The sequence below is a fragment of the Rhodamnia argentea genome, chromosome 1 (assembly GCF_020921035.1).
Source record: "Rhodamnia argentea isolate NSW1041297 chromosome 1, ASM2092103v1, whole genome shotgun sequence".
NCBI lineage: Eukaryota > Viridiplantae > Streptophyta > Magnoliopsida > Myrtales > Myrtaceae > Rhodamnia > Rhodamnia argentea.
In genome coordinates, this window is record NC_063150.1 from 21,393,225 (window position 1) to 21,415,230 (window position 22,006).

General features: G+C 42.6%; 1 protein-coding gene, 1 long non-coding RNA gene and 2 pseudogenes across 2 annotated transcripts in view; 2 read left to right on the forward strand and 2 right to left on the reverse strand.

Annotated features, from left to right (window-relative positions):
• Positions 1 to 22,006, forward strand: part of LOC125314641 (putative disease resistance protein RGA4) — a 233,081-nt gene that overhangs the window by 169,726 nt on the left and 41,349 nt on the right. The gene's annotated exons all lie outside the window — the stretch shown is intronic.
• LOC125316519 lies at positions 8,379 to 10,153 on the reverse strand (annotated as a pseudogene).
• On the reverse strand, positions 11,002 to 20,976 carry LOC115734078 (annotated as a pseudogene).
• The window catches only part of LOC125316666, a 28,108-nt gene continuing 23,415 nt past the window's right edge, over positions 17,314 to 22,006 (forward strand). The window contains exon 1 of the long non-coding RNA XR_007199766.1: positions 17,314 to 17,356. This is a non-coding gene — a long non-coding RNA (uncharacterized LOC125316666). The remainder of the gene's footprint in view (positions 17,357 to 22,006) is intronic.

Consider the following 22,006-nt stretch of genomic DNA (forward strand, 5'->3'; position numbering starts at 1 on the left):
ATTTGTGTTAATTCCTTTGCGAGATTGAGAGATTATTTCGTTAGGAATTTGGGGGCTAAATATTGTGTGCGTTCTTGAATGTAATTGGGGCTGAGAAACACTGTGAGTGTTTGAGTGACTCGAGTGTGGTTCCGTACTCTCCGTGTATCGCTCGTTCTATAGTGGAATTCGTTGCTGCTCTCCCCGTGGATGTAGGTCTCTACGACCGAACCACGTACATCCGATGTCCGATTTATTTTCTTGTTCTGTCTATTTTATTGTTCGATCGCTTGTTCCGCGCAACATGTGCGGTGCTTTCGTATGAGTGCAACCTGCAGCAGAGAAGTCTTCATCTGCAATAGAAATTTGGTCCTTCAGTAAGATGGATCCAGTGAAGTCCTTCCAATTGACCATCATCTTCGGTCTCCGGCACATTCAACTTCGTTAAGCACCTTCAGGAAAGCATCTTCGTGTTTCTCGGAGGACGCGAAAAGATCTAACAAGAATATCCGAGCGGGCATTTACCTTAGCCTATTTACTAGATTAAACTCACCCGTCTCTATTACAGCGAGTAATTGTTTAGCATCTTGTTTAGTCACAGTTTTTTTTTTCTCAATACTACCATCGACACCCGATTTTTTGCCGAAAACTCGTGTAAAGGTAAAATCTCGATAATAGGAATCCTAATCGCGATGGGACCCATTTCTTGGCCAAAAGGAGTCTTTTTAATGTTCTTTAAGGTTTTTCAAGTTCCATAGTGTTCTGTCTAAACTTAGACATTGATTTTATCAATAATCCAAGAATATCTTTAGAATTGGCTTTTTGGTCAACCACTAATGTCAACCCTCGGTCAACTCTTTTAGAAAATTCAAAAACTTTGAATTTTAGAAAAATTAGACTTCTAATCCATCAATTTTACAAAAAAAGATCGAGAATTGGCCTTTCTGTCAGATCGAGAATTCTGACTTTTGATCACCAAAGTTCATAATTTATTAATTTCTAGTCATTTTTTAGAGTAGTTTCCTTTACGACATTTGATCTAGGTGTTATAACGTATTCAATTTTCAAGCCGATTAGGATTGATCCTTCATGAGTAATTCCAATTAGCCCAATTTGAATCCGATTAAGTCAAATAAAATCAATTTGAATGCTATTTTTGAAAAAATCATGGCAAATTGACCTATAAGAATCCCCTCAGTCCAAGGTAAAATAGCCACATAACGGAAATATATAGTGCGAACAAGCATAAGAATAACTTACAAGCAAATACTTCTGCAAGGCATCCTTAAACCGCCCCTGGCTGTGAGGTTCATTCCCCTGCCAGATTGAATTAGATCAACGTTTCATGCATAACATAGAAAGAGTACGGTGTGCATGACTAGTTAAAGAAGCATGGCAAGCATCTATCACATTCACATCTGCTATGTTCCAGAAATCAGACCTTGTAAATCAACTTTATTGCAGTCAAAATTTTTCGGAAGTAAAAACTTCCGAACAAGCAAAATTGAAATTACCAAATATAAAAATAGATATAATCTAACAAATGAAAATAGCGTCCATCTGTTATAGCAGAAATGCCCACGCTATAGATGTACTTCCTCTTGAATGTTGGTCCAAAGAGAACACCGCCAGTGAATAATCGAAAAAGGCCTCAGTTTGACAAATTTAAGCTCCAAAACTTGTGCTTCACACCATTCATCATATCCAAATTCCTATGGTGAATTGAGACCAACAGGCGAGGCTTGGTTAACCCAATTAACCAACCCGGTACGACCCACTTGGACCAAAGCCCGATTTGGTTAAATGGGCTAAGCAAGAAAAAATTGGTCAAGCCCATAATGCAATTCAAAGGGATTTAAGGTAATTGAGATGCCTTGAGTCGATCTAATCAAACCGAGCCAATCCAGCTTGAACCGGGTCAACTCGATTGGACCAAACCTCAATTGACTTGACCAACCCATTTGGTCAATATAACCAAGCCCAATTAGCTAAATTAGTTTGCGCAATTGGAGGCCAACCCGGTCGAATTGGCCAACTCGGGCACGCTTGATTGGGTTCGGTTCATTGAGCGGAAACCCAATGGAACCTCACGACCCATTGAGCCAGACGAATCAGCCCAGCTCCGGATATGGTCGACTCTCCTCATATTGCAAGAATTACCAAAATGCCACTTGGTAAAATTACCAAAATGCCACTTGGTAAAATTACCAAAATGCCCTTGTAGTCATTAATCCGAGAGAAGGCCTAATCTCAACCGTTCATTGGCTATTCAATCTTCGCCATCAAGTTGGCTATGTCCATTAATCCATGTGACTTAAAATCAACCAATGAGAGGATTGCTTAAGGATCAAGGATTGAATGTCAAGCATTTATGGACTTCACTTGTTTTTTTTATCAAATAAGCTTTGTTGTCTTCAAAGGAATGAGACTTGTAATTTAGAATTTATTTTGATTTCAAGGTGATAAGGCTTGCTTTGTTGAAGATTTCACTCAAGTTAAGTGAATACTCTAAGGACTCTACTTAGTACTCTTGGTCTTGGTTGATTGATTATTTGTTCATTTAGCGTAGATTTTACTCTATGTGTCATTAAGTTTCAATAATTGTATGTTAATCTATTGTGATTGTGGGGCTTAAATTAGAAAGCTTTCCACATGCTTAGGATGTCTTTGACAGATTACTAATAGGTTTTATTGCATCTGGAATGGGAATAATGTGAAAATGATGAAACTAGGTATAAAAAGGGTATCTTTGTAATTTTTTTGACAAGGTTAGGAGCAATTTTGAAATTTACAGAAGTGAGAGAGGCTGTTAACAAGGTTATTTTATGGGCTATATTGTTAATAAATGGATTATTAAGTAAGATTATTCAAAGAAAATCAAACCGGTTTAAAAATAAAAAATTAAAAGCTTTAGTAGGAAAAAAACCCTCGAATAGTTGATGAAGAACATTATGAAACCGCACAAGAAGTTAATCTTTGTAATCTCAACAAGTTGAGGGACGAATTTGTAACAATTGAAAGTTCTAGAGACTGTTGATAGCTTATGGAACCTTGTTACGATAGGTGGTCAAGTTATTTTTTAAGTTAATTACTTGATTTAGACACAATTTGTAATAAATGAACAATCTCCGACGATCGACTAATTCTGATGAAGAACTTGGAGACTTCCGACACGGACTTGCAGGAGCACGTTGAAGAAGTCGCGGTTGGGGGCGTGCTTGCTGGCTCCCAGGGTGAGCTTTGGTTGTGGGCATTTGGGGCGGTGCTGGCTCAGAAGGACGAGTCCCCATGTCCTTCAGATGGTTCGGCTTCAACCCGAGCGCCTCCAACCGGTAGCTCGAACAAGATGATTCCCAAATTCGTCACTTGCTTTGGGAATTCACATTATGTCACTAAGGGGTTTGACATGGTTAATTGGTCGATTCGTCGCAAATTCCTAATCCGTTAGAAGCAAACGCTCTATCAAGTTATTGCAAGAGATTGCCGTAGCGAAATCGCTTACGGGAATACCGCTGGCAAGTCCTCTGCCTCGGGAGAATTAGGTGCCATAATACAGAATAGGGTGTCCCTCCAATTAGCTGCCTATGTCCTATACTGATTAGAACTGCTGTAATAAGGAGGCAACGCTTCTTGTGAAATCTTGAGGATGGAAAGGTCTCTTCTCGCCAGCGCCTTGCTCATGGAAACGGCGCACTCCATCCAGCATCTCCTCTAGAACAGCGGCGGGGATCCCATGATTCACCACCGGAAATAAGCCCCGAGTTCTGGATGCACTTCGAACTTCATTTACAACCTCCTTGCACTACGATGGATCTTTCGCAATCTCTCCAAGATCAGTTATAGGAATGCGTAAGTGGCTGTTGCCCGATGCCAGTGCACTTAGCAGGTTTTCTGGCGATCTACGAAAACACGAGGAACTTCTGTAATCCCGCATCGACAAAGCCCTTGAACCCACCTTTGATTCATCGAAAGCCTCTAGCTCGCACGTCCGATGGTACTTCTGTTTATTTTCATGTGCTTCATCTCTGCTGAATACTCTCATTTTTCTTCCTTCGGGAAAACACTGCATGAGTTCCAAGCCCGATCTTGCAGGTAATGTGGGAGAAGTCGAAAGACGAAGTATCTGCGGTATCCAATGACTGGATTCAAGAACAGTGAGAGGAAAGGAGAACAATTACACACGTTGCATCACGACGAAAGTGATTGGAGTTCAAGAACAAGGCAGAGAAGCGACGGGCAATTTTGGTACTGCAAGTTCATCAGATTGACTTTTTACCTGCATTCCAGCCAAGGAATATAATTAGCACATCATACCTCTCATTACATCCATCAATTACAAAAAAAAGAAATAGTATATAGTAGTAGTTATTTATGGGTGCAAGCCCAAACTACAAATGAAAAAATATAGACTCAAACTAAAAGGTCCTCGAGCGAGATCCTCATACCTTCCGGTCAATGGAAAGTATTAAGGGTGGGCAAGATGGATAGACCGGACCGGATCGGACCAACGAGTTTGGTCCGGTTTTGGAGTTTATCAGTCTAGTCTCTGGTTCCTCAAGGTGGAACTGATGTTCGAGCAGTCTGGTTTCCTGTTCTAGGGAGAAACGTGCCGATGGACTGTCCATTCAGATCGTCAAATTTTTATTTTTTTTTAATATGGAACTTAATACCACGGTTACCGCTATACTTCTACAGCTTTGGCTGTATAGGATAAAAGTTTTTACAAATTGAGGGTGGCAGTTCATTTCTAAGAAGACATTATGAAGAGCCAGCGATGGTTCCCTTCAGAAGATGACCAGGGGATGCTTTCATGGGGAACATCGTCGAGATCACATTTTGTTTGGTTTTTAACATGGGATTTGTATGATATGATAGTTGGAAGGACACTGGAAAGTGTTTTGTTTGCTAAAAGCATATCCTTTTCTCACAAAATGTGATTTTTGCTACGGTGTGCTTGATTATTTGGCGTGCGTGTGGGCGTGGGAACCAATTTTAGTGCTTTATGGGGTAATTGGTGTGCGTAGATGTATATTGCTTTCTAAAATTACAGCTCCGCCTCCAAAAAAATTGGTATGCTTTACTTTTATTTTCATTTTTCCAGTTCAACTAGACCGTCCGAGAACCGAACCGGACCTCCTGTCCAGTTCCCGATTCCGGAAATCGAGAACTAGGACCACCTGTCCGATCTTCAATTCTCTTAGAAACCGGACCAACTTGAACTATGCTCATCCCTAGAGAGTATGAAACACACACAATAAAAGCAGAGATAATTTGAATTGCCCAAGACGTACTGGACAACAGTGATGAAAGATGAATGACTTTCAAGGAAGGTGCAAGTGTTTCAAGAGAGGACTTGTTGACACCTAAATTTTCCGTAAGATACTTTTCATGTATTCAGACATATGCAAGGCCATAAACTTCTCACTCACAATCACAAGTTATCATAATATCCGAACAGAAATTTTTGCCGTATTCGAACAGTAAAATATGGCGTAAGTGAGTAGCGGAATACGGTCAAACGAACAATTAGTACGGTCAAAAGGGTGAACGGTGATTCGTGCGGAAACCGAAGTAGAGGGAGAACAAAGTGTGACGGTGGGAGGAGAGGAGAAAATGAACGAAAGAGGGAAGTTTGAAAATTGAAGTTGACTAATGTGGGCAGGCGAGAGAGCAGCGTACTTTAGTTGACCTCAAGCATGCAAAAAGGAAAATCTGAACAAATTGGGGAATTTTTTTTAACAATTTGGGATTTGACTAATGGGAACAAAGTGTTAATGCTTGGAGAGGAGCCAAAGCAAAATTCTTCTCCGCATTAAAGTGGGCAGCCAAGAGGAGACGGAGGAGGGAGGTCGGCAAAGAGAGATTTTGGGGAGAGTTGGAAAACTGAGGGTAGTACTAAGGAAAACAAATGGAAGAGGGGAGTCGAGCAGAGCGACACACGGGCGGAGGGCAATCGAAAATTTCTCTGCTTTAGAGTCAAAATTAGCTGAAACCTCCGACACCGGGAGCGAAAGTAGACTTGTTAAGATTGCCAACCATACATCACTGATCTCAGAGGCTAGTCAAAAGGGGTCCGAGAGTATGGTTTTTCGGATTGCCCGTCGGAGCATGGACCAGCCGACACTCTGTCGGAGAAAGTCAAATCTTCGAAGCTGTACTAGGAATCAGTGTGCAACGCCCTATACCATTGGAAAATAGACTCGAAGGCGGTGGCTGTGGCACTTGGCGCGAAACGTTTTGAGTTTATATCAGCATCGAGATAAGCAAAGTAAATCAAGCCAGAAATTTGACCGGTGCCCATTAGGAGCAAAGGACACCGTTTAGTGGCCTAGGCCAAGATTGCACGCACGATTTTTTGGAATGATTGAGAATCGATATCGAAAAGACCTTAATTAGGCAACTAGCGTAACCAAGTCTCCGGTTCGTAGGAAGTGAAGTGTCCATCCACACATCACTTGGCTCCTAACCAGCCCAAAATAGGTAGTGACGACTCTTAAGTTTAATGTTAGATTAATTAAATGAGAAAATTCAAGTTGCCTTTGCAAAGCATTTGGGAGGCTGGTGCCAAGATTGGTTTTTTTTTTTTCTTGGTCGAAGCCTGAGCCAAGATTAAGCTCCAACTGTTTGATGCTTGCTTGGCAATCCGTCAAACTTCCTTGGGATTCGCCTCGAGAGAGTCACGACAGAACTACAAAAGTGTGCAAGGGTTCTTGGAGTGATGGCCAGGAGGAAGACGTGGGACACAATATTAAAAAAATTGCAAGCCAAGTCTAAGACATGCTAGGAATATCACGAAATTGAATCAAGGAGAGCGATTGAATGTTTGCCTCGGTGGAATAGCCCAATTCATAGAGCCTGGATCATTCATTTGAAAGGTGTTGGGAGTAGTTCTCCCCCATGTGAGGAGCTAACGGCGCGCATGGTAGCACTTCTACTTCAGAAATCAATTTCTAATCATAAGTTGATTTTTTTACTTCTCCTTAGAAACAGAAGTTGATTTTCTATTTTCGCTCCAGAAGTTATTTCTGATTAAAAAAATTTGTTTGGTAGCGGTTGAAAATTTTTATTTCTGAAATATTATGAACACAGAATCTTCTATGAAAAATTATTATTGGAGGCTGAAAAAATTTTATTTCATTTTTGAACTTTTTAAATTTCTTTAAAAAATAATTTTTATTATTAAAAATATTATTTACTTTTTAAAAATAAAAATTTATTTTTTATTTTTTACTTCGGCCATCGAAGATGGCGACTCAACGGCGGCGGCTAGCACGATAGTCGATGGTTGGCAGCAGGAGGCGGTGGTTGGCGATGGTTATGGCCGGCGAAGGTCGGCAGTGGGTGGTGGTCGGCGGTTGGCGGAGGTCTGCGGTGATCGGAGGTGGTAGTTGGCGGCGGTCGCGGGCGGCGATAGGCGGCGGCCAACGAAGATTGGCGGTGGGCAGCTCCCAAGGGTGGTCGGTTGGGGGCGGCGGTGGGTGGCGTACGGTGGAGATCCGCAATGGGCGGGGGCAAGCGATGGTTAGTGGTTGGCGGTGGTCGTGGGCGGTGGCGGCGGCGGCGGCGGCGACGACGGCCAACAATGGTTGGCGGCAGACGAGGTCGACGGAGGTGGGTATGATTGAAAAGAGGGTGAGTGCGTAATGAAAAGATGGTGAGATGAGAAGTATTTCTTGAGTTGGATAAACTATTTTTTTTAACTTCTCAAACTAGGAAAAAGCCAATTTTAGAAGTGGACTTCAGAAGTAAAAATTTTCACCAAATGGATTTCTGCTTCATAAGTTACATTACCAAACAGATTTCTATTTCTGCTTCATAAGTTACATTACTAAACAGATTTCTACTCCGGAAATACTTCTGGAGCAGAAATTCACTTTCAGAAGTGTTATCATGTGCACCCTAAACATACACAAATTACATCCCTTCTAACGGTCCTCCATCACTCGTGCAATTATTTTGTTAAACTAATCAAACTATCCTTGTCCCACGAAACCTTGCCCATGTCCCTTAAAGTACCTTGTCCCTTTTTCTGTCATTTACCAAATATTATCCAACATGCGTGCACATTTGCAAACTCACCTGAAACTAATAGAAGTAGATTGGTAATCAGAGAACCAAAAATTCATGTGAGTGCAATCCCCATATACAAATCAATATCGACATTAGTTCTGCAGATTAAATGAATTTGTTTGTTCAAACAAGAAGTTTATAGCAACATAGGCTCAACATGTTACAATGGTAGCATGAAAAGGAATCTTATCTAATACAGAAATCAGTAAATGCTCCAGAAACATGGTTACAACACGGCGAGCAAACTGGAATTCCAAAATTCGTACCAACGATATTACTTGTTCGAGAATGATTATGCAGATCCTAGGAAAAACATAAGAGTTCACAGCTTAAAAGTGTCTGCGAGGGGAGGTTCCATCAAGGCCATGTTCCTTGAAGTAGGCAAGAATTGGAGGATTGTCCTCGGACAACAGTTCCCTAATAGGCCCGAAAAGCTTCGACGATGGCTGGAAGCTCATGCTGAAAAAGCACGGCACCAATATTCTCGGGCCCATCGGGTTAGCCAACACTCTTGTGCTCCGTGCTTTCAAACCTGTCGTTCGTTATAAGCTGCAAGGAAGAAAAAAGAGGGACAGACATCATCAGCATCCACGCCGTTACCATGATGCTCGCGCAGAGCAAGATATGCCCAGGCAAAGTGTATCTCCCAATATCCCCAAGACATCGCCTATGTTTTTCACATAAATTTCCAAGCACTAGATAGTTTACTTGTAATTCTATGTCAATACCCTTTGAAATCAATTTCAGGTGCGATTTTCTCTGAAGACAACCGGTGTGGGGCCATCGTTGCCGTTGATCTGAGGGGTTGCTTGTAAATTATTGGATGTTACGAACTTGACCCGATTTGAGATGGGGTCCATTTTAAGAAACATGGTCAAACCCGGCAATGGAACTTGCCCGTAGGAGGTCACCAACATTGATCGCCAAGGCTCAAGGGACAGGAGGGACATCGACCCAGTGGTCATCATGAAGGACTTGGAGGCCTCCGATGTGGTCTTGCAAGAGCATTTTGAGGAAGTCGTTGTCTGAGGGCTTGCTCATCCCCATCATCAGCTCGGGCAGCGAGCATCCCGGGTAGTAGTGGCATATGACCGCCAGGCCCTCGGCGCAGTCCATCTCCTGGAGGCAGTTTGGCCTCAGTCCGAGAGACTCGGACAGGAGCTCGAATAGCAACCCGCCTAAGCTCATCACTTGCTTGGAGTAGTCTATTAGCATGTCCCTGCAATTTTAGCCATGGAAATCATTGGATCAGATCCAACTTATAAAGTGTTATTTATATTGCGACATTTTTAGAAATTTCAGGTTAAATAAATTAGTTTATATAAATTAAAAAGTGTAGAAAGAAAGTCACCTCAAGGGTGAAAAGGTTGTTTTGTCTCTGTGGAAACAACATATTTTAACGTTGCAGGTGAAAATGGCATGGTCGCCTCCGAGACCCGAGGCCTCGCCTGGTCACACGCTCACATACCTCCAAACCTCCGGCAGCTCCTCCGGCGACGGCGGGCTAGGCGCCATGTAGCAGAAGAAAGTGTCCCTCCGGTTCGACACCGACACCATGTACAGGTCAAAATTGCTGTTGTTCACCACCTTCCTCGTTATGCCGCGCGTGTAGAACACCTTCTTTGTCTCGTCGTCTTGCTCGTAGAACCTCCTCACCTCCTCCTTCATCTCCTCCAGCACGGCCACCGTAACTCCGTGATTCACCACCTGGAAGAACCCCAGCGTCTCCGACGCGTGTCGCATCCTCTCGATCGCCTCCTACCTCTTGGCCGGGTGTCGTTCGATTCCGCCTAGGTCGATGATCGGGACGCTGAGATTCTCGGAGCTGCTGCCCGATTCGGAGCTCTTTTCGGATGTCTCCTACGGTCGGATGAAAATTCGGGGGATTTCGGTGATTCCGGCGTCGACGAGGCCTTTGACGCCGGCTTTCGAGCCGTCGAACGTTTCAGCTCGCTCGCTCTGTCGTAGCTCTGCTCGCTGAAGTCGGATGCCAAATCGATGGTAGGCATTGTTCCTCTATCTCTCTCTCCCGCAATTCAATGTCATTGTGAATGTAAATTTGCAAGTTTCGATTATGAATTGAATGTTGTGGAGACGTAGCAGCTTTTTTGATAGCCGAGAGATGGAGAGAAGAGAACGATGATATCACATTGGGCGGATTTGACTTTAGAATAATGACGTCCATAAAAATAGAAGGAGAAAGTCATACTTTATGAGCTACCACTTGCTGAGAAAATGACAATGCTGTTTAATAATGGCTGATTCTCCGGGGAACCGGGGCGGCTAGTACACAAGTTTTTGCGGTTTATGGAAAGAAATGCATTAGGACAGAGTTGAACATCCTGGACAATTTGATGTTGCTGTAGCCCTTGGATCAATCGTTGCGTCATCTTAATGCATGCTACCATGTGATCAATTAAGTCTTAGATATCGTCGTGTTGTAATGGAAACCTCTTGTTTCGTAGAAAATCTAAGTGTAAATAGATTTCGCTTTGCGTTTTTTTAGGTTATTGTCATTGAGCGAGTTGAAGCTTGGCAAGAAATATTCCGGAAAATTTTCTCATGATAGATTAGTGTTATAAGCGTCATACGGTTACTCAACACAGTTCCATCTAAATATTCCATTTAAGAGGGGTATGTGTTGGATCTTCCTCTCCCTAGATTACGTGTTCTTCTTTAGGTTCCGCTTTTGTTTGAAAATGATCTTTGCTTTTTGAGAGTTGCATTGGCGCTATCAAATGAACCAATATAAGCGACAGTGATCGAGCGGTGAAGAAAGGCGACCCTGTTCTTTGGCGGTTTTACATAGATGAACTCGCGCAGAGACTTTTATTTCAAATACAAACATGAAGATGAGCATGTAAAAAAGTTGCCCCTCCAATGAAGAGAAATCCCACTGAATACAATGAATAACTTTCGCCCATTATCTCCTAATCTTCCTGTTTACAAAGTCTACAACTTGAAATCGGGAAGGGTGGAAGTTCCATGTACGCCCTTGGAAATGTAATGGGCAGTGTAGTTTGGAAGTGTAGTCTCCTTGTAAATTGGTGGGTTGTTTGCTGATGTTAATTCCTTGATGGGTCCATACGGCCTCGAAGATGGCTGAGGAATGTGGCCAAAAAAGCATGCCACCGACACTCTCGGGCCTCTCTTGTTTGCCATGACTTGATGCTCGACACTCTTAAAGCGGTCATTCGTTATGAGCTGCGAATGCAACAATTAGTGAACCGTTCTCGGCCCGCCGGCTCTCGGGTCAGAAATGAATGGACATAGTTTCTTGATACTGCTATGATTGCAATCTTCATGTTGATGAATACGAAAAACTGCAGAATTTCTAGGACCCACATTGACCGGTCTCCTGTGAAAAGTGCTGCACATACATCTCTCTCATCTAGACAATTTTGAACCTATCGATGTGAGGCTAGCATGATACAACCGAGTTGGAATCAAGTTTGCATTAGTCAAGTAGCTCTTTTAGTATGCTTGATGCACAAGGCATTTGGGAATGGTAAATGCAGATTCATCCTACCAAAGAAAAGTGCAGATTTTGAAGACATTATGTTATTGCTATGGGGAAGATGCCTTGGTAAAATCTTAAGAGCTCTTTAACTAGCTTAGCATATGAGAAAGTACAGTAACAAGAGGCGGGAAGGGGATCGCGGTGTATCGACCAATCAAAACACGGCTTCAGAGAATCTCGGAAATGAATGACGATATCCGGCCAAAGCACTTGCCTGCAAAAGATCTCCCATGTTGATCACTAGTGCTCCGGGAATTGGAGGAACTTCAATCCACTGGTTCTCATGAAGCACTTGAAGTCCTCTGATTTGACCTTGGAGGAGAATTGTGAGGAAGTCATTGTCCGAATGCTTTGTCACACCTAGGGTCAACTCGGGTTGGCATGGCGGATAGTAGTGGCATATGATTGAGGGTCCCTGTCCACACTCCATCCCCTTCAAGTGATTTTGGGGGAGTCCTATTGCTTTTGATAAGAGCTCATACATACAAGAGCCCGGTCTCATCACATGCTTTGAGTACTCCATCAGCATTTCTCTACCATAGAATTTTTTATGCCTCGTAAAACCGAACTAGAGCTGCCATAAAGTATGGTCAAACGTATTCCGAGAGAACACCTTTAAGCGTGTTCATATTTTGGGTCAATTTGGGGGCAAAAGCTTGGTGCTTGCGCTACTGCTAGAGCGCAAATAAAGTCAATCGTCGAGGAACATCCTTTTTCTACCCAAAAAGAATGAAACGACCACATCTGAGCTTCCCGTCCATGAAAATGATAAGTCATTGAGGATAGTCTTACTGATCCGTCTCATTGATTGAGACTTGATGTAAGCTTATATGCTATGACATGTGCAGTGGTGGCAACAATTGCTTTCGCTGATTGAATGAAGGACTGTTCATTTCCTGAGAGTTCAACCGCTATTCCGGCCGTTCTAATGGGAAGGTACGTCATTAACTCAAGTTTCATACTCTTGCTAGTTTAGCCCTTGATTAAAGAAGTAAAAAAAAGGCTATCAAGTATTATACGGTGAAAAGCAGTTACCTTGCACCTATATGAACTATTGCAATTCTTCGGCAAACTATCTTTATTATTTTTCACTTTACGAGTTCGTTCGTGGATTTTAACCTTTACGAAAGGTGAAAAGCGCAAGAGAAGCCATTGGCTCACCTGCAAGCTTCGGGCAACTCCTCGGGCTGGGGCGGCTCTGGTCCCACCGAGCAACATATGCTGTCCCTCCAATCGGCAGCTACCGAATTATAAAGGGCCATGTTGTTGTTGTGTATGACCCTCTTCGTAAAATCTCCGGTGTAGAATCCTTTCTTGTCCTCCGTCTCCTGCTCGAAGAACCTGCGGGACCCCTCTATCACCTCCTCCAAGAGGCTCGCACGGACCCCATGGTTGATCACCCGGAAGAAACCCCATTTTTTGAGTGCTTGCACGATGTTCTGCGCCGTCTCATCATGACTGGTGGGGCCCGCATTCGCACGTCCTAGGTCCATCATTGGGATGTCCGCGCGATCCTCACTCCAGGCCACGCTGTCGGGCGGCCGAACAAATATGCGGGGGACTTGGGCGATCCCGGCGTCCACGAGGCCTTTGACCCCGGATTTCGTCTCGTCGAATGCTCTCAATTCGATCGCTCGGTCATGTTCGGGACCCATGCTGGTGACCATTGTGTGTACGTTAGTAGTGTTACTTGGTATTATCGATTTTGAGCGAGCTGGGTCTTGATGAAGTTCACATTACGTGGTTATATAGTAGTGATATTTGTATTATCCTTCGTTGTTGATATAGAGAAGAAACTAAACACGAGGGACATGAAGGTTGTCAAAGAAATGAGTTTTCTTTTAAGTGAAAGTTGCCCCAAGAAGATATCAGACAAACACTTGGAGTTGGCAACATAAGAATTTCTTGTTTCTCGATTGTGACAGCATTTATCGCCAGGTCCTTGAAAGCACACGTTGACGATTCCTTCAAGAAGAATAGGGATGGAAGTTATTTTTCTGATTCCGTCACATGTCTAAGTCTCGTGCATTCTAGTCTTCACATGAACCAAGGTGATTAATTAACCCATGTTTTTTTTTGGTCGAAATTAATTAACCCATGTAAATAGCGAGAAAAGTGTCAAATTTTTTTTTTAAACCCATTGTATTGGTGTTTATTTAGTCATAAATTTTTTTCTAGTGGTAATTCAATCTTAAATTTTGCGTCGATATTAGTTCGGTCCTAAATCTTTTATTAGTGCCAATTCTGTCATAAACCTTTTGTATTTGTGCCAATTCAATCTTGAACCTTTTGTATTTGTGCCAATTGAGTCAATTCGATGAAATTTGGGTGGAAATTGTTGACATGGACGTCGGTTGTCCTAAGTGGCATAGCCGGTGCTAGCGTGGATATTTTTTAATATTATTTAATTATCTTTAAATATTATGAATATTTTTTCTTTTTGTTCTTCTTTTACTTTTCACTCGCTTCTTTTTATTGGGGGCTGACAAGGGCCGACGACCCTTGCCGGTCACTAGACGAGGCTCATGAGCCTTTGCCTTAGCTGTGGCCGGCGAGGGCCGGCAGCCCTTGCCGGCCATCAATTAAAAAAATGCAAGAAAAGAAAAAGAAGAAAAAACCAAAAACTTATTAACATTATTTAAAATTATTATAATAATATTAAAAAAAATATCCACATCAGCGTCATCCGTACAATAGCTACGTAGGACAATTGATGTCCACGTTAGCGATTTCCGGCCAAAATTAGTTAGATTGACTCAATCGGCACAAATGCAAAAATTTAGGACTGAATTGGACCAATGCAAAATATTTAATATTGAATTGACACCAATAAAAGGTTTAAGACATATCAATGCAATAAGTTTATGACTTATTGCATCGGCGTCATCCGTACAACAGCTACGTAGGATAATCGATGTCCACGTTAGCGATTTCCGGCCAAAATTAGCTAGATTGACTCAATCAGCACAAATGCAAAAATTTAGGACTGAATTGGACCAATGCAAATATTTAATATTGAATTGACACCAATAAAAGGTTTAAGACATATCAATGCAATAAGTTTATGACTTTTTTTTTACAGTTCCTTGTAAATAGCTCATAAACATTTGCTTAATCAATGGAGCATTATATCTTGTAAAATGAAGCGCGATGAAAATACAAGGAGTTAATTGATTATATAAATGTATCAATTAAAAACCATAAGTAATTGATCGATTTCCTAACAAGAGAAACTCCAAATTTATTTCCTTCGTTCCTTACAAAAGGGTTCTTTTTTTCACTTTTATGCAGAAACGTGATTCATGCACTTGACATTTGGAAGAGCTCACAACTTAATAACTAAATTACATGGTGACTAATTAACGGTATAACAATGCCAAAACTGGAACCCTTAAATAAGAAAGATCATGCAACATGTTCTTGTTTGGGGACTTGATTGCATTTCTCGTAAGTTTTAGGATTTAATTGCACTTTCGTGATAGATTTATCGAATCAAGACCTTGGCTCTCCGTGCCTCTGGGTTGGGCTGAACCCGACCCAAATAATCTCGTTCGTTAGCAATAACGTGGTGGCCATGGCATCGGCTTCTGTCTCTATAGTCAGTTCGTCATAAAGGTTAACAAGATGTGCAGTATTCTGAAGCTATGACTTGTGAACAGTGCGAGAGAGAATTCCATTAGGGATGAAATTTGTGCACATCTGGAGAATCGGGAGCTGTTTGTGTGGGTTTCTTGATAAAAAAACGCAAAGCATATTCACCACCACCTCTTTTTCTTGGTCGAATGATTATGGCCGAGAAGGCAGACATTGCATTTTCCAAAAGTATGTCCCTTCGTGAAAAATGGCATCTCAAAGGCACAGAAAAGCTTCTTCAAATAGAGACATGCTATGTTCTCCTGTTAATGCAAACTCGTCACGTTACGGTGATTCGATCCTCAAGTCAGACTTTGTCATTGTCTCTTAAATAGTGTATTTGAACACTAGCTTACATAGATTTTTCACCAATATTGATGCCCATCATTATAACTTGCAACCTCTTGTTCTTTTTTTTTTTTTTTTGGTCGAAGCAACTTCTTGTAAACGCGCTTACTTGTTCATGAGGTTGTAGCCTTTCTTCTCAAGTGGTCATCACGCTATTAATTTGGAGTGCAATCCACGAAAATTGTTTGAAAGAGAATATTGCTACGCGTGTTCTAACTGGTTAAGCATTCCTTTTTACTGCGGCAAGCTTTGTTCTTAGGGATCCCTGACATTGGCTGAGATGCTTGGATTCATCGTATGGACTGGTTTCAGAATGGGATCCATGTTGGTAGCAGCAGAAAGTACCAGGACTCTTACTATGTCCAAGCACAAGCGACATGTTACGTAAATTCTTGAAAGGTAAAAATCGATCAGATTAAGGTATCCAAAAAACGATCAGCTCATCGTTAAGTAATTTCTTCACCTTCCCTTTCTTTTCTTGCTGACAGAAGTAGAACAGGTGTAAATCCTCCGGTGCAGTGAAATTTAACTTCAGCGTTTCTATTGAGATATACACGGTATAGACGATTCTTGGGTTTCCTTCCTCTTTTGCCACGGGAATGGAGCGTTTCGCATGCATTCAAGGGAAGGGAAATACTTTTCTGATAGTACTGTCGGAGATAGTACAATCTCAATCGTAGATCCACACACCATTTCTATATATTTTGCATAAAGCACTCATTGATTGGAAAATTATATGATTAGAAATAACTGACAGTGCCGTCAGACTGTTACGCCAGCAGCTCTCTTCGAGGAAAATAGTCGAACCAAAAGTTTGGATACCCTTATCATTCGAAAAAAGAAATTTATCTTATTCTGCTGTAGAGGTCCAAATATAAAAACTCATTCTCAGCGACCATAGAGTAAGAATTCAACTTGGCTTAGGACAGTCACAGAAATAGAAACCCCCATTAATGCGTACATTTTCATGGTTATTAGATAAACGGATAATAGCGAAACTTGGAAAAGATAAAGTCCCTTGGGATGCAAATGTTTCACAGAAAATCAATAAAAATGATCGTTCGTCCAATTTACATAAATGAATAAGTGAAAAATATATTTTTGGTCAACGAATAACAAATAAAGTGCGAGCTTTTCGGGTCTATCCTCTCTTTTCTCTTTTAGTCCCTCTGTTTGGGGACCCCAGGAGTCCTTCGCACTGCATAAAATTTGCACATGCTCATCTTTTCATTTGTAAATTCCCTTTCCATTGGGCAGAATTCGATTTGGTCACGAGTTGCCGATTTTTCGTGGTCTACTTGTGTAGGGTTGGATCTATTTCGGATGTGGTCGCATTTTGCCACCTCTATATTCGGGGAGAGCAACTCGGATTTGGTATTTCTGTCATTCTAACCGTCAAGGGTGTAAATGAAGCCAATTGAGGGGTGGATTTAGCCAATTGGGCTTTGGCACGAAGAAACAACTGATCCACGCTATTCTTTTTCTCTGTTGCAAGTTATGCCATTTCGTCTGGTGGATTAACTGAGCATGAAGTAACATGGAGATGCCGTTAGCCTTGCTATACATTCGTGCCTGAAGTTGATCGTGAGGCGCCACCAAATCGTCTCCAAACAACAGCATTCTCAAACCCTCCTCAACCCCTGCTTTTGCCTTTCGGAAATGGCGGAAGCAGCGCTCTTCAGCCTTGCCACCGACATACTGAAAAGCCTTGCCACCGAAATTGCGAAGCCTGCAGGCTCCTTCGTTTTTCGGCAAATCAAGTTGCTCCGCGGTGCCAAGGACGAGCTTCGAAGCCTTGAGGGCACCGTCCAGGCCATCCGAGCTGTGCTTTTGGATGCCGAGAAGCAGCAATGGGACAAGGAGCAGGTCAACCTCTGGCTCAAGAGGCTCAAGGACGTGCTGTACGACGTCCAGGACTTGCTCGACGATGTCGCGACTGAAGATCTGAGGCGGGAGGTCACTCCTGGAAACAAGATGTCGAAATCGGTACGCATTTTCTTCTCTAAATCGAATCAGCTCGCACAGCGCCTCAAAGTGGCTAATAAGGTTCAGGAACTTAGGAGGACACTGGATGAGATTGAAAACGATAGTAAGTTATTAAAATTAGAGCTGCATCCGGAGGAAACAATGGCCATCGGGAGAGGAAAGAAACCTGAACGTCCCTCACCTGATGAAAAAATAATCGGTAGGGAAGAGGACAAAAAGAAGATCAAGCAACTCTTGTTGAGTTCCTCCTCTAACAAGAGCGTGTCATTTGTAGCCATCGTTGGTAAAGGTGGTCTTGGGAAAACCGCACTTGCACGACTTGTGTACAACGATGGGGAGGTAAAAGAACATTTTGGGCTTAAGATGTGGGTGTGTGTATCTGACGTCTTTGATCCCAATGTGATTATCAAAGAAATTCTCAAATCAGCGAAAGATTACTGTCAAGGGCATGATGATGAGATGAAAAAGTTATTACAAGATCTTGACAGTAAGCCTATGCACCAATTGCCGAGTCTTCTTCGCGAGACTCTAGGTGGAAAGAAATACTTGCTTGTTTTGGATGATTTGTGGAATGAAGATCGGCACGAATGGTCGAAGCTTGGAGATTGGCTAGAGGGTGGTCAATGGGGAAGCAAGATACTTGTAACTACTCGCAGCCACGAAGTTGCGAAGGTCACGAATGCGAAATCTGTTATCTATGATCTGCGCGGCTTATCTGAAGATGAGTCGTGGAACTTATTTAAGAAAAATGCTTTTGAAGAGGGGGAGGAATCATTAGACTTGGAACAGGAGAAGATAGGTCGAGATTTAGTTAAAAAATGCGCTGGGGTTCCCCTTGCCGTTAGAACTATAGGAGGCCTTTTCTACAGCAAAAAGAAAGATGAATGGCTCCGTTACGAGGGGCGTGAACTTCTAGATATACCAGAAATTGATGAGAAAGACGGTGGAATAATGGAAGTCCTCAAGTTCAGTTACGATCATCTCCCCTCACGCTTGAAACATTGTTTTGCATACTGCTCATTGTTTCCGAAAGATTATGTCTACTATAAAGAGATGATGATACATCTTTGGGTGGCACAAGGCTTTATTGAGTCACGCAACGGGGAGGATAACCTTGAAGAGGTTGCAGACATGTACTTGTCAGAACTGCTGTGTAGGTCATTCCTCGATGTCCATGATAAAAGCGTGGATGGCGAGGTCCGGACTTTCAAGATGCATGATCTCATGCATGATCTTGCCCAAAAAGTTGCTGGAGGTGAATGCAAGATTGTTAATTTTAAAGGAGGACATAATGATAGAGGAATTCGACACGCGTCATTTACTTCAGAATTTTTCTCCGAAGAGATGATGATGTCTCTGCCCGATCTACACAAATTGCGGACGCTAATCTTCTTGGAAGGTCGATGGCATGAACACAACTTCGACAGAGTTTTTTCTGGGGGTAAACATTGTCGAGTGTTGCGTTTAGACTTTGCAAATATTCCTCTCCCTCTTTCCTCCATTGTAAAGTTGAAGCACTTAAGGTATCTTGGTATTGTTGGAAACGGCTCTATTCAGAGTTTGCCGGATTCAATCACGGATTTGGTGAATTTGCAGTTCCTTGAACTCTTTCATTGTGGGTGCCTTAAAACATTTCCAAGAGATTTGAGGAAATTGATCAACCTTCAATACTTGAAAATTAGTTTGTGTAGGTCAGTGAGCCACCTACCATCCTTGAGTGAACTCCCTTCCCTAAGGACGTTGATTCTTGACAGCTTGCATGACTTGGAGTTCGTTCAACGGACAAGTGACGTGGGGCAATCTAAGACTGCACGCACCTTCTTCCCATCTCTTGAGAAATTGGTACTAGTGGAATGCAGCATGCTGAAGGGATGGTGGGGAAGTAGGGAACTAATGAGAGCATATCAAAAGCATCACCGGTCAGACAATTCACCGTCATCCTTCCCGAAACTTCGGTCCGTGACAATAATGGGCTGTACCCGGTTGAATTTCGTGCCACCATTCCCCCAGGTGGAGCACTTGACCATATGGAACGCGAAAATGTTGGAAATAAAGCCCGATCCAAATTGCCCGTCAAAAGCCGCAGTGGGATCCCCATGCACCCCTTTCTCTAAACTAAAGCGTCTATCTCTTATTGATAATAATGTGGAGTCCCCGATGCTCGAGACTCTACTCCGATCGGCCAATAATCTCGAGCTCATGAGCCTGCGTAATTGCGACATAAGGAGCTTCTCTCGTGGCATGCGCCACCTTTCCTCGCTCCGGGAACTCCACATGGACCGTTGTGAAGGACTCGATTTATTGTGCGAAGAAGACCAGCATGACACCCAATGGCCATTCCTCACGAACCTTCGTGTTCTTGAGATCTCTTATTCTCTGGATTTTGTGCAATTACCTGAGGGGATTCAATATGTCAAGACACCGCAATCTCTCGAGATTTGTGGATATCAGGGAGCGAGTTTGCCGGAATGGATTGGAAATTTCTCTCTACTCGAAAAGCTTGTATTATCTTGCTGTGAAAAATTGGAGCATTTGCCATTTGAGATGTGCAACCTCACACACTTGAAGGAATTGAGAATCATTCGTTGTCCCCTTCTGAAAAAGAATCACTATGAGGATTGGCCACGGATTGTGCACATTCCAGTCATTGTCCGGGAGGTTGAAGTGGATGACCGACTATTAGCATAGAAGGTAGGTGAAAAGACTATCACCTATCATGTGTTCCTTTCAATTATTATTTCTTCCATTAACTAATTTCTCTTCACCATATTCGCAGTGCACATTTATCGAAAGAAGAAAGCGTCTCTCCGGTTCGCCACCGACGTCGTGTTCAGGTCGAAATTGCTGTTGTACATAACCTTCCTCGTCATGTTGCGCATGTGGAACACCTTCTTTGCCTCGTCATCTTGCTCGTGGAACCTCCTCAATCCCTCCTTCATCTCCGTCACGGCTGCCGGAACTCCGGGATTCACCACCTGGAAGAACCCCAGGCGTCTCGACGCGCGTCACATCCCCTCGATCGCCTCCTTCCTCTTGGTCGGGTCGCGGTTGATTTCGCCGAGGTCGATGATTGGGACGCTGAGATTCTCGGAGCCGCTGCTTGATTCGGAGCTATCTTCGGATGTCTCTTGTGGTCGGATGAAGAAATTCTAGGGATTTCGGTGATCCCGGCGTCGACCGAGGCCTTTGATGCCGGCTTTCAAGTCATCGCTTGCTTTGTCGTAGCTCTGCTCGCTGGAGTCAGAGGCCAAGTCGATAGTAGGCATTGTTCCTCTCTCTCTCTCTCTCTCTCTCTCTCTCTCTCTCTCTCTCAACTGCAATTCAATTTCACTGTGAATGTAAATTTGTTGGAGATGAGTTTGGATTATGAATTGAATGTTATGGAGACATTGCAACGCATGATATGAGCAGTTTCTTTATAGGTGAGACATGGCAATGCATGATATGGCTCATATGATGTGATTTACCGCTTCTTGAGAAAATTACGGTGATGTCTAATAAATGGCTGATTCAATTGCCATGTGGTTGATTCTGGTTATTGTCATTGAGCGAGTTGGAGGCCGGCAAGAATTCCACTTTTTATCCTAGCTGTACAAAGTGGATTCGAAGCTGAACCAAACAGAAATGTTCCCGAAAGTGCAATTTTTCTCGTAGTAGATTAGTGTTGTAATTGTCATACAGAGTATTCAGCGCGGTTTCATCTATTGATAACATATTTCTTTCAATCTTAGGTCGGTATGTGTTGATCTTCCTCTCCCTCTATTTCGTGCTCTCTTTTAGTTCTGCTTTTGTTTAGAGAATGATCTTTGCTTTTCGGAGTTGTGTTGCTGCTGTCAAATTGAGCAATATGAGTGTCGGTTACCGAGCAGTGAAAAAAGGCAATCCTGTTACGTGGTAGTTTTACCTAGATGAACAAATGGGCAGACTTTTTTCTTCAAATATAGATATCAATAAGACCACCTTTATAAATTTACACGATCTTCAGCTTGAAATCAAGAAGCGCAGAAGCTCCATCTAGGCCTTTGGAAATGTAATGGGCGGTGTAGTTTGGAAGTGCAGCCTCCTTGCGGATTGGTGGGTTGTCTGCTGATGTTAATTCATTGATGGTTCCATACAGCCATGGAGTGTTGCCCAAGAAGCATGCCACCGACACTCTCGGGCCTCTTACGTTTGCCATGACTCGGTGCTCGACACTCTTAAACCAATTGTTTGTTGTGAGCTGCGAATGCAACATTAGTGAAACGTTCTCGGTTCTTAGGTTAAAAATGAAGAAACACGGTTTCTATGTACTAGTATCATTGCAATCTTAATGTTGATAAATACCAAAACTGCAGAATATCTAGAATCCACATTGACCGCTCCTGTGAAAACGTTGTTTTCAACATACATCTGTTTCATTCGGACAATTTTGATCCTGTCAATGTGAGGCTAGCAGGATCTAGCGAAAGGTAGAATCAAGTTTAGATGAGT